The sequence below is a fragment of the Sminthopsis crassicaudata genome, chromosome 5 (assembly GCF_048593235.1).
Source record: "Sminthopsis crassicaudata isolate SCR6 chromosome 5, ASM4859323v1, whole genome shotgun sequence".
Taxonomy (NCBI): Eukaryota; Metazoa; Chordata; class Mammalia; order Dasyuromorphia; family Dasyuridae; genus Sminthopsis; species Sminthopsis crassicaudata.
In genome coordinates, this window is record NC_133621.1 from 260591585 (window position 1) to 260609237 (window position 17653).

A 17653-nucleotide genomic window follows, 5' to 3' on the forward strand; every position below is an offset into this window, starting at 1 on the left:
GCCAAAATATCTGATAATCTAAATGAAATAGATGAATACTTTCAAAAATATAGAATACTCAGATTAACAAAGGACCAATTTCCATAGTGAATATTGATGCAAAAATGTTAAAATATTAGGGAAGAGATAACAAGTTATTCCCAGGAAAATACACTGTGACCAAATAGGATTTATACAAGAATGAAAAGCTGATTCAATATTAGAAAAACTATTGGCATAATTGTGTATGCCAATAAACAAATTAACAGAAATCAAATGCAGAAAATAGATATATTTCACAAAATCCGACACCCTTTCCAATTAAAACCATTGGAGAGTATGAGAAGTAATGATGTTTTCTTTAAAATGATCAGTATAGATATTACAGTTTAGAAATTACATATGTAATTTGGATAAACTAGAACCATTTCCAGTAAGATCAGGGGTGAAACAAGGTTGTCCACTCTCATCATTACTAGTCATTATTATATTAGAAATATTCATTTTGGCAATAAGAGAAGAAAAAGAGATTAAAGCAATTAGAATAGGTAATGAGGAAATCAAATTATCATTCTTTGCAGATGATATGGTGATATGATGATGGTATAGAACGCTAGAGAAACAATGAAAAAACTATTCAAAAAAATTCACAGGTTTAGCAAAGTTGTAAAATACAAAATAAATCCACATAAATCATCAGCATTTTTATATATTGCCAATAAAGTCCAGCAGCAAGAGAGAGAAAAAGAAATGCCAGTCTAAATAGCTGTTAATAGTATAAAATATTTGGGAATCTATTTGCCACAGGAAAGTCAGGAGCTATATGAATACAACTACAAAACACTTTCTACACAAATAAAATCAGATCTAATCAGTTGGGAAAAGTATCAAGTGCTCATGGATAGGCTTAGCAAATATAATAAAAATGATAATACTGCCTAAATTAATCCACTTATTTAGTGCCATATCAAACAAACTCCCAAGACCTAGAAAAAAATAATAACAAAGTTCATCTGGAAGAACAAAAGATCAAGAATTTCAAGAGAATTAATGAAAAACTTTTAAATGAAGTCGCCCTAGCTGTGCAAGACCTAAAACTATATTATAAAGCAGCAATCATCAAAACCATTTGGTCCTGGATAAGAAATAATCATATATTGGATTTAACATATACTTTAACATATTTAACGTGTATTGGACTACCTGCCATATAGGGGAAGAGGTGGGAGAGGGAGGGGGGAATTTGGAACAGAAGATTTTGCAAGAGACAGTGTTGAACAATTGCCTATGCATATGTTTTGTAAATAAAAAGCTATAATAATAATAAAAGAAATAGAGTAGTAGATCAGTGGAATAGGTTAAGATCACAGACAAAATAGTCAATGACTATAACAATTTAGTGTTTGAACAACCCAAAGACCCCAGCTTTTGGGATAAAAATTCACTGTTTGACAAAAACTACTGGAAAAATGAGAAATTATTTTGGCAGAAAATAGACATTGATCCAAATCTAACACCACATACCAAAATAAGGGCCAAAAAGTTCATGATTTAGACATAAATAATGATATTATAAGCAAATTAGGAGAACAAAGGATTATCTCTCAGATCTGTGGAGAAGGAAGGAATTCCTGTCTAAGGAAGAAATGGAACTAATAATTAAACACAAAATAGATAATTTTGATTATATTAAGTTAAAAAGTTTTTGTACAAACAAACTAATGCAGATAAGATTGGAAGGGTAGCAATAAATTGCAAAAAAAAATTTTTTTTTTTTTTTTACATTTAAGGGTTCTGATATAGGCCTCATTTCTAATATATATAGAGAGAATTGACTCAAGTTTATAAGAATTCAAGCCATTCTTCAAATGTAAAATGGTCAAAGGATATGAACAGTATGAACAGACAGTTTTCAGGTGAAGAAGTTAAAACCATTTCTAACCATATGAAAAGGTGTTCTTAATCACTATTGATCAGAGAAATCCAAATTGAGATAACTCTGAGATACTATTTTTCACAATGTTCAAGATGACAAGAAAATAAAGTAAGTGTTTAGGGGATGAGGACATTAATACATTGCTGGTGGAGTTGTAAAGTGATCCAACCATTCTAGAGAGCAATTTGGAAGGCCAACAAACTGTGTTTCCCTTTGGATTCATCAGTGCCTCTATTGAGCCTGTGTCCCAAAGAAATCATAAAATAGGGAAAAGAACCCATATGTGCAAAAACATTTGAGCAGTTCTTTTTGTAGTGGCAAAGATCCGGAAACTATATGGAATTTCAGCAGTTGGCAAATGACTGAATAAGTTAAGGTATGTGAATATTATGAAATTTTATTGTTCTGTAAACAACAACCAGGAGGATTATTTCAGAAAAGGTCTGGAAAGACTTACCTGAATTGATGCTAAGTGAAGCGAGTAGAACCAAGAGAACATTGTATACAGCAACAGCAAAATTATATGATGATCAATTCTTTTGGATGTGGCTCCTTACAACAGTGAGGTGATTCATGTCAGTAAATGCTCATGTTTTGGAGAGAGCCTTCTGGACCCAAAAAGAGGACTGTGGGAATTGAGTGTGCATCACAATGTAGCATTTGCACTTTTGTTGTTATTGTTTGCTTTGCATTTTGTTTTATTCCTCATTTTTTCTTTTTGATTTGCTTTTTTCTTGTGTAGCATGATGATTATGGAAATATGTAGAGAAAAATTCACATAGTTAACACATATTAGATTTATTGTCATCCAGGGGAGGGGATGGGGGAAAGAGAGGGGAAAAGACAAATTTTGGAACCTAAGGTTTTGTATGTATGAATATTGAAAACTATGCATGTTTTGAAAATAAAAAGCTTTATAAAAAAAGAGGAAGAATGAGGGATATACTGTGAGAAGGAAGAAGGGAAAAGTAGAATGAGGAAATTTTTCTCACAATATTGCAAAGCAAGTTAGAGCTTTTATAGTGGAGGAGAAAATAATGGTAGAGTTCCAAACCTGCAATATGATTGTAAACTATTTTATCTATCTATCTATTATCTATGTATCTATCTACCTATCTATCTATCTATCCAAAAGTAGAGTTAAATATTTGTTTATAAGAGACATGTCTGAAAAAATACACCCTACTAAATAATTAGAGCAAACTCTATTGAAATTTAGCTAAATAAAAATAATAAAAATAAACAAGTAATAGCAATCATAATTTTACAAAGCACAAATATAGACTTAATTAAAAGAGATAATCAGGTGCCCAAAGGGCTATAAACAGTGCATACTCTTTGGTCCAACAGTGTCTTTACTGGATCTGTATCCCAAAGAGGTCATAAAAGAGGGGAAAAGACCCACAAAAAGGTTTGTAATAGCAAGGAACAGGAAACTAAGTTGATACCCATCAGTTGGGGCATGGCTGAATTAACTATGGTATGTTATGGAATATTACTGTTCTATAAGAAATTGATCTGGAGAGATTTACATGAACTGATGCTAAATGAAGTGAATAGAACCACAAAAAATACAGTACATAGCAACAATAAGGTTATGTGATGATCAGCTGTGATAGATTTGGCTCTTCTTAATAATGTAGTGATTCTTGGCAATTCTAATTGACTTGGGATGGAAACTGACAGTCACATCTAGAGACAGACATATGGAGATTGAATGTGGATTAAGGATAGTATTTTCAGTTATTTTAATCTTACTGTTTTTTCCCCTTTTCCCCTTTTGATCTGATTTTTCTTGTAGAACATGACAGATATGGAAATATACTTCAAATGATTGTACTATATGTTTAACCTATATCAGATTGCTTGTTGTGAGAAAATGGGAAGTAAGAAAAGAAGGGAGAAAAATTTGTAAGACAGTTTTTAACAAAGATGAATGTTGAAAAATATACTTATGTGTATTTGGAAAAAATAAATACTATTGAAATCAGATAAAAAGAGATAATGAGGGAATATACATTTTTCTGAAATCTCCATAGATAATGAAATAACATAAAATCTTTGTAATCAAGTTTCTCTAATAAAGACATTATTTCTCAAACATATACTAAGCTGAATAAATTTGTAAGAAAAAAAAAGCCATTTTACCATTTATAGTCAAAGCATATGAAAAGGAAATTTTCAAAAGCAGAAGTTATTTATATTTAAAAAGAAAAATATTTAAATCATATATGATTAAGGAAATGCAAATTTAAAGTTCTTAGAGGTACCACTTACACATATTAAAATACTAGATGCAATGAGGGAAAATAGATAAACTAATTCTATCTTGGTAAAGTTTTGAAAGAGTCCAACCATTCTGGAGAACAATTTTGAGCTAAACTCAAAGAGCTATAATATTACATGTATCCTCTTATATAGCATTACTACTACTAGAGCTGTACTCCAAAGATAGAAATGGAAATAGAAGACGTATTTATTAAATATTTATAGAAAATTTTTTGTGATGGCAAAGTATTAGAAACTGAAGGGATACTCTTCAATTGTGAAATGGATGAACAAGTGATATTTCATTATGATGGAGTATTATTGTGCAATAAGAAATGATAAGGAGTGGTTTAAAGGGGGATAGAAATAGTAAGAGATATTTGAGCTAATGCAAGGTGAAGTGAGTGTTTGGTAATGATTGTGCACAATAACAGAAATGTGTAATAATAATCAACAGTGATCAAAGACCCACAGGCTCATCTTCAGAAAATGAAGTGATGAATTCTGAGTGCAAATTGAAGTATAATTTTATCACTTTATTTTTATTTTGCTTTTTTTAAAAAAAATATTGCCCATATGGAAAAAGGTTTTGCAAGCTTTCACATATATAGTTAATATTTTTCTTGCCTTCTTAATGGGTGGGGAATAAATGGAATGGAAACAGAAAATTAGAAAATCAATTGCAAATGAAAGAAAGTTTTAAAATAATAATATTTTCAAAAAAAGAAAAATAAGGTGGAGGATACTGGATATGATGCTAAATATGGTAATAAGCATAGCATAAGCAAGCTTAGTGTTGGTTGTTAAAAATGTTTATTTAAAAAACAATACTGTTTTTGTGTGTAGTATTTCAGAAACTTCCATGTTAACTTTTTTTTAAGAAGAAACGTTGTCCCTTCAAATTCCTACCACATTTTCCTAAAAATCCTGTCACTTCTTATCTTCTGTGTAAAACACATTTGCATTATTTATTTTCATATATTCAATTTTTAAAATATTATGGTTTTCTTAGACATAGAAAAATGCTTCAATTCAAAACTGTTTTGACTTTCAATGATATTTTTATTCTCTCTGAAATCTTTACTGTGGATATTATTTGTGTTCATTGATATGTCCATGAATAAAATATTTAAGAAAAAAATTGAGAAGTGAAAACTTTATCACTCAAATGAATGTGTACAACTAGATAAAACAAACATTTATTGTATTAATTAATATTATATTAATCTTTTCAATAGGTCACCCAATATTTAATTTTGTGAACTGTACCAGAAAATTCAGGATGTCTTTTGAAATGGTATTAGAAATGAAAGTTTGAGGATCTATAGGTATTTAGTATTCTAGACAAAAGCTGCACTCCCTTTTATAATTAATAAACCAAGAACTTCCTTTATTTTTTTTTAGATAAAGATATTTTACTACAACTTTTTCATCTTATTGAATTTCTTTGGTTTGTTTGTTTCTAGGCTTGTTAGGTAACAGGCTCTTAGGCAGAGATTGCTATTTTTTTTATGTAAAGTGCTGGATAATAATTATTTTATGCTTTATAGGCTGAGAAACCAGAAAAATCAAAAATCCTGTGTGGATATTTTAAAAAAAGAAAATAAATTTATTCACATTTTTGTTGATGAAATTCAATAACATTTTTGTAGTACAGATTTATTTATGAAAAGAATGAAATTCATTTTTGGAGAAATAAGATTGCACTAGGATTCAAAAGGAATGTTCTTTTTAATCAAAATCAACTAAAATTCATCTATTAATGCTGATCTTTAATGAGATTTTATGTATTTCATCTTTAACACACTTTTCATACAGATAGATGCTATCAAATGTTACTCCATAAGCACATGGTTTTATTTTATCATATTCATAGTTAGAAAGCATTTATAAAATGTATTAGATTACTCTTTTCATATTTGTCTTTTATTTTGTCATTACATTTTACATTAATAAATCTCAATTATTGTTCTTCAATGGACCAGTTTGATAAATATTAAAATATAAAATTTAATTTTCACAATTCTAAAAAATGATTCTGGAACTGCAGTTTGAATTTGGGAAATTTCTCTCTCTTTTTTTTTAAATATAGTTTTTATTTACAAGATATATACATAGGTAACTTTTTTCAGTATTGACAATTGCCAAACCTTTTATTCCAATTTTTCCCCTCCATCTCCTCACCCTCTCCTCCAGATGGCAGGTAGACAAGTACATGTTAAATATGTTCAAGTATATGTTAAATATAATATATGTATACATATTCATACAGTTATTTTGCTGCACAAGAAGGATCAGACTTTGAAATGATATACAAGTAACCTGTGAAGGGAATAAAAAATGCAAGAAGACAAAACAGAGGGATTGGAAATTCTATGTAGTGGTTCGGATTCATGGAAATATATCTCTTACAAATTTGAATGTGAATTGACATGTTCCACTTTGTCGTAACTTTTGATGGCAAGATGGTAATTTAAATGACATTGTTGCTGAATTTATTTTGTTGTAGTAAAAAGTACAATTTTTTTGGTATTTTTGGGCACAACTTATAGAAACCTATTCCAGATCAAAGAGAAAATATTAGAAACAACAAGAAAAAAATCCAAATATGGTGGAATTACAGTTAGAAACCTACAAGACCTAGGAGCAGCTACAGTAAAAAATCATAGGTCTTGGACAACTATATATCAAATAGCAAAACAAATGAGGTTGTGGCAAAAATAATCCTGAATATTTCATTATGAAAAGGAAAAAAAAATGAACTTAATAGAAAATTAGGCATATAAGATGCAGGAGTAATATAAGGTCAACATCTCAAGGGACTTAATAAGGTTTTCTTGAAATTGACAGTTGTCTCATATTTTGAATCTTCTTATATTCGGTGCACTTGACAATATTTTTCCTTTTTCAATTTTGTATTTCAATTTCAAATAAATTGATTTTAAAAATAAATATTATCAAGAATAAAACAAAAAAAATCAATCATTCAATGTTCAATATTATTAGTTGAAAACAGTTCTTATTTGAAAAAAAACAGTCAGGACTCTGAGCTAACATCTTCTCCTCCTTTAATTTTATTGTTTTAGCATGATGAATATTGATACTAATGATTTTAAAATGCATAGGTCTAGTAATACACTAGAAAAGCTATTTAATTATAATTGTATCATTGATTCATAATACATGGAATAGGAGTAGAAAAATATGGAAGCATCTTGTATGGTCTCTCACTAGTTTGAAGACAGGCAGGGACAATATAGAAATGAATGAACTTGGTTGTATTTCAATAAACTATTTGTGGACACTGAAAACAAAGTAAGCTGCTTGAGGTAAGGAATTATATCTTATTTTGTTTATTTATTTATTTTGAGCACTTTTTTGAGTTTAAGGATTTATTTACAACTGCCTGTCTCATAGAAAGCGTTTAATAAATGCAGGACTATCTTGACAACTCCATTATTTATTTTTCTCTTATTCTATACTCTGTGATCCAGTCAAACTCTCCTTTTCTGTATACCTTACAAATGGCATTCCATCTCCTACTACTATGTCTTTTCACTGCCTCTACACAATGTATGAAATATATTTCCTTATAATGTGACATCAGAGAATCTCACTATTCTTCAAGCCTTAAGTCAAGTCTTAATGTGGTAGTGAACACCTATAATCCCTCATATCATATAGGTTGAGATTGATAATTTTTTTAAATTCATTTTTCCAAATTATCCCCTCCCTCCCTCTACTCCCTCCCCCCGATGGCAGGTAATCCCATACATTTTACATGTGTTACAATATAACCTAGATACAATATATGTGTATAAATACCATTTTCTTGTTGCACATTAATTATTAGCTTCTGAAGATATAAGTAACCTGGGTAGATAGACAGTAGTGCTAACAATTTACATTCACTTCCCAGTGTTCCTTCTCTGGGTGTAGTTATTTCTGTCCATCATTGATCAACTGGAAGTGAGTTGGATCTTCTTTATGTTGAAGATTTCCACTTCCATCAGAATACATCCTCATACAGTATTGTTGTTGAAGTGTACAATGATCTTCTGGTTCTGCTCATTTCACTCAGCAACAGTTGATTTAAGTCTCTCCAAGCCTCTCTGTATTCCTCCTGCTGGTCATTTTTTACAGAGCAATAATATTCCATAACCTTCATATACCACAATTTACCCAACCATTCTCCAATTGATGGACATCCATTCAACTTCCAGTTTCTAGCTACAACAAAAAGAGCTGCCACAAACATTTTGGCACATACAGGTCCTTTTCCGCTCTTTAGTATTTCTTTGGGATATAATCCCAATAACAGCAATGCTGGGTCAAAGGGTATGCACAGTTTGACAACTTTTGGGGCATAGTTCCAAATTGCTCTCCAGAATGGCTGGATTCTTTCACAACTCCACCAACAATGTATCAGTGTCCCAGTTTTCCCACATCCCCTCCAACATTCATCATTATTTGTTTCTGTCATCTTAGCCAGATATTGATAAATTATTTAATGCCTGAAGTTGTCAGCTGGGGAAATAAAGTCCATCAGGAATTCTTGCTGCATGTAACTAAGGGAAATCAAGCTTTCAAAATTAAATGAGCCCCTGGCTTTTTTCTTCTTGTGATAGCTCCATAGCCTTCTTCCAACTGGAGGGTCATCCATCGTGGAGAAACTTTGGTCTTCCAGTGCCTGTGAGACATTAATTATCCTCTAGAGTAGGTACAAGGAAGGAATTTTCCTACCTCTGACCGTATTTCAGTGAACTATTAGTCTCTTATGTAGAAAGCTATTAAAGGAGGATGTTCTAGAGAGGAAAGAGTGTATTCCTTCATGGTGTGATTGAGGAAGCAATGGGTTATTTCAGTTCTAATACAAAATCCTACTCTGACACTTTCTATTTTAATTTTAATTTTCTACAACTAATTCTAACCTTTGTGACCCCAAGTAAATAATTTTTTTCAGCACCTATTTTATAATTTGTAAAAATGGGTTTAACTAAATGATATTTGAGATTTCTTTTAACATGAAATATATGATTTTATGATTCCTTAAAATATTATTACTATGATATCACAAAACAACAAGTGACTTAGAATATTAGAATATGAATTTCCTTGGCCACGTTTTCTCTGAATATGTGTATTTCTTTGTCATTGCTTGCTCCATAGAATGACACTCTTACATGTAATAAATCTGTAATTGAGAAAGTCTTCTCAAGATTGATGGGGGAGAGTTCTGTTGTTACTTTTCCTAAATTGTCATGCATTTTGCTCTGAAGTGTTTTATCTCTATCAAGCTCAGTTCCTTTAAAACATGATGGAAAAGATACTTGCTGAACTGTAACAGACAGATCATACTATAGAAGTATATTCTCAAGTAATACTCTATGTAAGTATTGTACAATAAACCTATTTGCTTTAATTTTTAAAAATGACATTAATGTCCTTGATTTTCATGTGATGTGAAATTTTCATCATTTCATATTCTTCCACTTTTGAGGATCACAACTAGTTTCTTAAGTTCTGAAAGATGCATCACCCCTGTTAACTTACCCACTTAATTGTTTCAGGATCATGTGCAACTTCACACTGTGCATATGCTTTTAATGAATTATGTCAAACATTGCAGATTTTTCTCCCATTGGAATTTCATGATATCTCTAGGACATTAGCAATGTTTTCTCCATTATATGTTTAAATACTAATAGTCATGAGATTAAGCCTAGGAGGTTTGTGTTAACAAAAGGAAGTGAAGAATTAAAGCAATTATCTAGAAGTTGGTCAGGGAATTGTTGTTAACTCTAAATATCTAATATAGGTCATTCTGGGCATGAATTTTCATTATATTTGTTTTGATTAATTATATTTCTCTTGAAGATCTTTGCAGCTCCAATTAGTGGACTCTTCTTCACAACTGTGTACAATGAACTTCTACTTAGCAAAGACAATATCCTGAAGCTCATTTGTTCTTTCACTTTCCATACTGAGGATTTAACATCTTTTTAAATACATTGTTCTGAACTGTTCTGTTTATCTAACACTGCATGTTATTATAAACAGAATCAGAAATAAACTGATGCTGTGCTACTTGTGAAAATTCAGCCTTCAATAATATGTTTCACTTCATGTTGAAGTGGAGATTGAAACAATACTGACTTCAAAGGATTGTAGTGAAGCTCAAATTACAATTATGCCCATATACATAGACACACACACACACACACACACACACACACACACACAGAAACACAGAGAGAGAGAGAGACTTTTTAGACTTCACGTTCCAATAAATGAGCCTATGAGAATGCAGTTCCCTTCACAACGTAGTCTGCATTGCAGAATTTGGCAGATAAATGACTTTTCAAAATCATGAAATAATAATAATTAGAATTAATTATGTAGTGTTTTACAAATACATATACATATGGATCTATGTAAGTGTATATATGAATATACATGTTTATAAAATATATATGTATATAAATGTATACATATGGATTGCATGCATTTATACATACATAAACACATACGTATAAATACCATGTGTAGATGCAGATATAGATACATATACACATGGATATATATGTGTGTATATGTATGTTATATGTATATACAAGTTATATATATATATATATATATACACGTATATATATGTATATATATATATATATACATATATATATATACATATATATCAGTTATATGTAGATGTACCTTTTTTTAAATGTGTGTATGTATATATCTTGGCCTATATATATTATACAGTTTACCATATAAATGGAAGCTTCTTAAATTGTGGCTTTTAAAATAAATTTATTTTATTATTTATTATATTTATATACGTATTTTATATACTCATCCACCTCAGACTGTATAAAAATTTATTGAAAAAAAAAGGGATCATAATTGGAAAATGTTAAAGAACCTTGACATAAGCAATATTCATTTGCTTCAATAAACATGGATATATATATATATATATACATATATATATATGTACATGGGTATATTTAAAAGATATTAATATATGCACATGCATGATGGTGAGTTTATATCCATGTATATATGTATGCATATATTTGGATATAATGAATACATAATATATATGCATTTCTTTTTAAATTTTAAATTATTGCAACTTTTAATTATTAATAAAATAGTAATAAAAACAACAGTGATAGCAATATCATTTGTCAGATTCTAAAATGTAGATAGACTGGGTTTGCAGAGGTAATAACATATTCTTTTTTATAGAAGCTTTTTATTTTTCAAAACATATTAACATGTGACATTAACCCTTGCAAAACCTTGTGTTCCAATTTTCTTCTCCCATCCCCTCCCCTAAATGGCAAAGGGTCCAATATATAACAAGATATTCTCAAAGGATTTTGAATGTATCACAAGCTTTGGAAATTTCTATCCCATTGGAATGGGTTCCAATATTATCTCAAATAAAGTCTTTGCCTCTTGACTTAACAATTAAGCTAGTTTAATTAAGAAATGTCTATCGGTAATGTTCTTGGTGGTTTTCTGGAGGTCTTTGGGGCAGCCTTCTTTACATACACATACACACACACACACATACACACACACACAAACAAAGACAGACAGACAGAGAGAGAGAGAGAGAGAGAGAGAGAGAGAGAGAGAGAGAGAGAGAGAGACTTTTTATACTTCACATTCCAATAAACGAGCCTATGAGAATGCAGTTCCTTTCACAAGACAGTCTGCATTGTGGAATTTGTCAGATAAACTGCTTTTCAAAATAATGAAATAATAATAATTAGAATTAATTATTAATTATGTACTGTCCCAATGAGCTCCTTGGCTCCAAGATCTTCTTTTCAAACAGAGTAATCACCACAAGAATAGCCAGGTGTTAAAGTCCAAAATTCTTTATTGTCTCCTTCACCTGGTGCTCAGCTAGCTTTCTAGAGAGCCTTTAGGAATCTTGGTTTTAGTGGAGAAAATGAAGGAGGACAGGCCAGCCACCACAAGGCTGATGAAGATGGACATGAATTTCTCTCTCCTTGGCTCCAAGAGCTTGAGCTCCCACCTCCAGTTCGTGTGTCTTCTCTGGCTCTATCTCTGAGCCTCTCAGTCCCCTAGGAGAGCTACCAGGAATCTGAATGAAGGTGGAATGAATCTGTCTCCTTGGCTTTGAGATCTTGAGCATACTGTGCCTGGAGGCAAAAGATTCATGGGCCATACAGGAACAGATTTCACCTCTCCAGGGTATATTTCAGTAGTCCCTGCTGCATACAGCTCTATTTTCCCTAATTGTAATCCCTTTTCCCCATCTGATTGCTTCTTGGCTGATAAATCATGTAATCCCTTTCTTCCAGGAGATTGCTTTTATTTTTTTTTATTTTTTTTATTTATTTTTTTTTGCTAAATGTGGCTATTCTTGTGGTGATTACTACTTTTGAAAAGAAGATCTTGAAAAGAAGGCTGCCCAGACACCTCCAGAAAAACATCCGAACATGGGACTAAGAACCTACATCTCTGATCCAGAAATTAGGGTAAGTACAAAAATAGATGAGACGGAAACTTTGTAAAGGGCAAAAATGGGACACATGTTTAGAAAGGACCATTTTCCACCATAAGGAAAATGTGTAGAGAACCTGATTAGACTCACAAAAAAACAAGGATTGTAACTTGGATGTAGATCGTTGAACTCTTTGAAATATTAAAATACATATCTCCTTAGTTCTCTAAGGAAAAAGAATTAGATCCAGACAAGTGGAAATAAGTAGGAAAGCAACTATGTGAATATTACGATGATAATGATATGGATTCAATTCCTAAAGAAACATTTTATACATATAACTTAATACAACTGGCTTTTTATCAATGCCAAAATGTAATATTCTTTGTAATTTTTTGGAGGTCTCTGGGCAGTCTTTGTTTCTGCTAAATAATCACCACAAGAATAACCAGGTGTTAAAGTCCAAATCCTTTATTATCTCTTTCAAAATCTTGTCTCCTTTCCTGGGGCCTGGCTAGCTTTCTTAAAGGCCTTCTAGAGTTTTGGTTTCAGTGAAAAAGCTAAGGAGGAGAGCCTGCCGTTGCAGGGTGTGAGATAGGATTAATGAATCTGTTTCTCAGTCCTGCAGGAGAGCCACAAGAAGTCTGACCAAAAGATGGAATGAATCTCTCTCCTTGGCTTTAAGAGCTTGATCTCCTGCCTCCAGTCTTTTATCTTCTCTAATTCTCTGAAATTGGCTGAGGCTCCAGTTTATATGCCCTCTAATAATTACATTATTATAGATGTGAATCTTGTAGAAATATATTAAGTACTAAGTACATGTACTGAACATGAGAATTATTAAGCACTATGCTAAACTAGATAACCATTGTTTTAATCAATTCCACTGATTTAACATCTTGTAAGAATCCTGGTTTCACAAAGTTCTGGCCCATAACATGAATCTCCATGGTATTTAGTTGTTGCTGCTCTTATTATCACTGTTGTCGATGTTGGTACTGTTACCGTTTGGCTTTGAGAAGTCATTTCTTTTTCTCTTAGCATCTACTATTTAGATGCAGAGGGCCTTGTATCTGCATCTATTGAGGTGTTAATTTTTAGATGAAAGCAGATATTTTGAAGTATTTTTTAAACTAAATTTTGATTTTATTTATTATTTTAAAAGTTCTTAATTTAAAGCAGTGGATGCTCATCAGTTGGAGAAAGGAATAAGTTATGATAAATGGATGCAATAAAACATTATTATTCTATAAGAAATGATCAGCAGGATAATTTCAGAAAGGCCTAGTGAAACTTAGCAGTAACTGATGTTAAGTGAAGTAAATGAAGCAAAAGAACAGAAACAAGACTATATGGGATGATGAACTTTGATGGACCTGGATCTTTTCAGCAATGAGGTGATTCAGGCCAATTTCAATAGACTTGTGATGGAAAGAGCCATCTGCATCCAGAGAGAGGACCATGGGCACTGAATGGGGAGAGGGAGGGGAAAGAGGAGAAGAAAAATTTGGTACACAATGTTTTGCAGGGATGAATGTTGAAAACTATCTTTGCATGCATTTTGAAAATAAAAAAGCCATTATTAAAATGTTAATAAATAAGATTTGCCTCTTTCATATAAATATTTAATTCAGGAGGGGAAGAAACTGGCTGAGAGTCCTAGGTAGTTAACTTCCAATTAATCTGGATTTCATTGCACTTTAGCATATTGAGTCAATTTTTTTCAAATGTATGGCCTTTTTATTTTGCCTCTGTCTTACTTCTACTTCCCAGGGTGGGAGGGAGAAAATTTTTTTCCACTGCAAACAATGACTCTGGAGGTGTCAAAATAGTTAAGTCAGTGGTGGCAAGAAGCCCAACTGAAATAAACATCATTTTCTCTTGAATTGTCATGAAATATTTCACATTCCCTTAACAGTTTATAGTCAACTAAATTCATTCCAGGCTTACACTGGAAAAGAATGATTTCATGTTCTGCAATTATTTAATTTATTTTACCTCTGTTTATACTGAGGAAAGGGAGTGGGAGTGTCAGTGAAACAGCTGAACAGAACTCTGTTTTATCTCAGAAGTATTTGTAAATGAAATAGGAACAAATTTCATTATACTTATAGAAATTTTCTACTTAGCCTATGCAAAGCAGTTGGGGGTTGGTCAACAAAATCAGTTTAAAATGCTTATTCATTAATCTTCTACCCTTGTTTTTATCACTACATAGTGGGGGGGTCTAATAAATGTTTTTCAGATTGAATCAAATTATGTTTTGCTCTAGTGGGAATGCTCTGACTTTATGGCTCAGAAAATAAACACACTTAAAATAGTTTAACACTAACATTATAAAAACCATAATTTTAAAGCCATTCTTTCTCTCAGTAATAATATCTATTGCAATTCAATTTTTAAAATAACAGAACTTTTGTTTTTAAAGAAACAACAATATAACCACTTTACACGACAATGTTACATTATTTCTCATTCCACTTAGAATTTTCTGTACTTCTGAGAAAGTCTGGTTATATTTTATCTTAATTCCTAGACAAACAATTTGATGCTGAGGGGGTCATATATTATGTACAGACCATTTGTATTCATTCCTAAAAGCAAAATCAAAAGAAAATTAAATCTTGATAACATATTCTTAGTCTAGATAAAGAGGTAAAGAAGAAGTACATCACATTTTATTGGTCATATCAGGGAACTGGAAGATTTAATGTTAAGTTCAGAGAATAGCTAGTATGACAAAAGGCCAGTAATGTAGAGTTTTTGGTATTGTACTTACTGTTGTTTTAGAATCAGAACAACTGAAGTAAACTAAATCTGAGGGGGAAATATAATATATTTAGATTGTGGAGAAATTTGTGTTGATCAGAAAAACTTGAATTTTTATGGAAGCAATATGGAGCCAATTGTGTTTTTTTGAATATGGAAGCTGTTGTTTCAGACGTAAATTTCCCCTAAAATTTGATTGCTAACCTTGATGTTGACCACAGGCAAAATTCTAAAATTAATTGTTAAAATATAGTTTATTTTGTGTAAATCTTTCCATGTTTTTCTGAGGTCTTGGAATTTGTTATTTATAGCACAATAGTATTCCAGATCTATGGCAGGTGAGAAAAAGGGGAAAAAAGAAAAATAAAAAGTTGTATGAAAATATTTTTTTAAAAGGAATAGGAAGTTGTACATAATAGATGTGTAGTTTCATGTAGATTCATCTTTTTATTTTACTATGTTCTGGAAATGCTTATTTTATTCTATATATTAAAATAATTAATTGTTTAAAATGAAGACTATGGAATGTCAGCATTTCCTCATTAAAGCAACTAATTTCAATCTAAACTACTTTATTAAATGCTAAGGTGAGAATATCTTAGAATTATATATACCTTTATTTTGATGAGATAGTTCATAATTCCTCATGATATCTCAGTATTAAAAATTAGATATTTACTAGATAATACCAGAATTAAAAGGTGATTGAAATGTAGATATACCTTCATTCCAACAACGCAATTGTTAAAGTATAATATTTTTAATGAATGATAGTAATAAGGTTTCATATTTGAAATGACTACTCCACCTAATGATCACATACAGGACAAATCTCAGAAACTACAAACCTAGAAATTCAAGATTTTTCAGTTCCTATATGAATAAAAGAAACCATAAGTTATCTTCTTGGTCTAAAGTTGTGAAATTCTATGAATGATGCTGTTTGTAATATAATTAATTGGGAGTCTTAAAACAGAGATAGGATGAACATCTAGATTTTTTTTTAAATAAAAGCATTAGATGGACAGTTAGACTGAATTTTTCCTAAAGTCACTTCTAATTCAATGGTTATACTACCCTGATAAAGCAACATTTTGTCATCTAAAACATAAAAGTTTTTCAAAAACAAGATTTTAATATAACATGTTTAAAGTGGTCAGCTGAGTCTTTAGAGAGTTTTACCAATCCTGGGGAGTAACACTTCATTTTACAACTTGCTAATCAAAGCTCACTCAGAATCTTGGCAATTTCAAAGAATAAAGCTAACTGCAAATTCAGTAAAGGGAGACAACTTGCTTCTGGTTTCCAGATGCAGTGGTGTGACTATATAACCATTAATCTGGTCCAGACTCAACCAATTTAGTCTGGACATTACCCAGGTAATATGGAAACATTGAATCTATTACATGGTATAATCAACTCAAATTTTATGATGACTCACCATAAAGTGATTTTCCTCCTTATATGAAAATACTAATGATTTAGTTTTATTCATAGAAATACAATGATCTTTGTTTGTTCAACAAATATTTAATAAGTATCTAAAAATAAAGATGAGCATGCTTGATTTTGAGGGAAATTTCAATACATAAATAGATAAATGAGAAAGAATCAACACTTTGCCTTATGAACATAAATATCTTTAGCTGGAAATAATATTAGTCTATTTGTCTCAGAAGTCCAGAAAGTTAAATCTAGTGGATCACATGAGTTATTGTTGTTGTTCATTTTTTAAATCATGTCTAAGTCTTTATGAACTGATTTGTGATTTTTTTTGAAATATTGGAGTAGTTTGCAGTTCCTTCTCTAACTCAATTTTTAACAGATGAGGAAACTGAGGCTAATAGGATTAAGTGACTTGCCCAAGGTCACACAACTATTAAGCACCTGAGATCAGTTTTTAACTCATCTTCACTCCAAGCCTAGTGATTTAACTGCTTCCCAAAAAACATAAAAAGTAGGATTTGGAATTGGAAGCTTTGACTTGAGAGTTAAAATTCTTCCCTCTATACTATACTCTCTGAGTCTCAATTTTATCAGGGAAAATTGCATTGATATTCTAGAACAAGAGAATAAAATTGAAATTTGAAAGAATGTACCTATCATCTCCAGACAGAGAGTCCAATATGAACATTTTCAGAAATATTATAGTTAAATTCCAATGCTCACAGGTCAGAGAGGAAATATTGTAAACAACCAAATAAACTAATTAA

General features: G+C 31.0%; 1 pseudogene; it reads right to left on the bottom strand.

The window, feature by feature from the left end:
* The window catches only part of LOC141543977 (ubiquitin-like protein 5 pseudogene), a 34555-nt pseudogene extending 25709 nt beyond the window's left edge, over positions 1 to 8846 (bottom strand).
* Positions 8847 to 17653: the final 8807 nt, after the last annotated feature.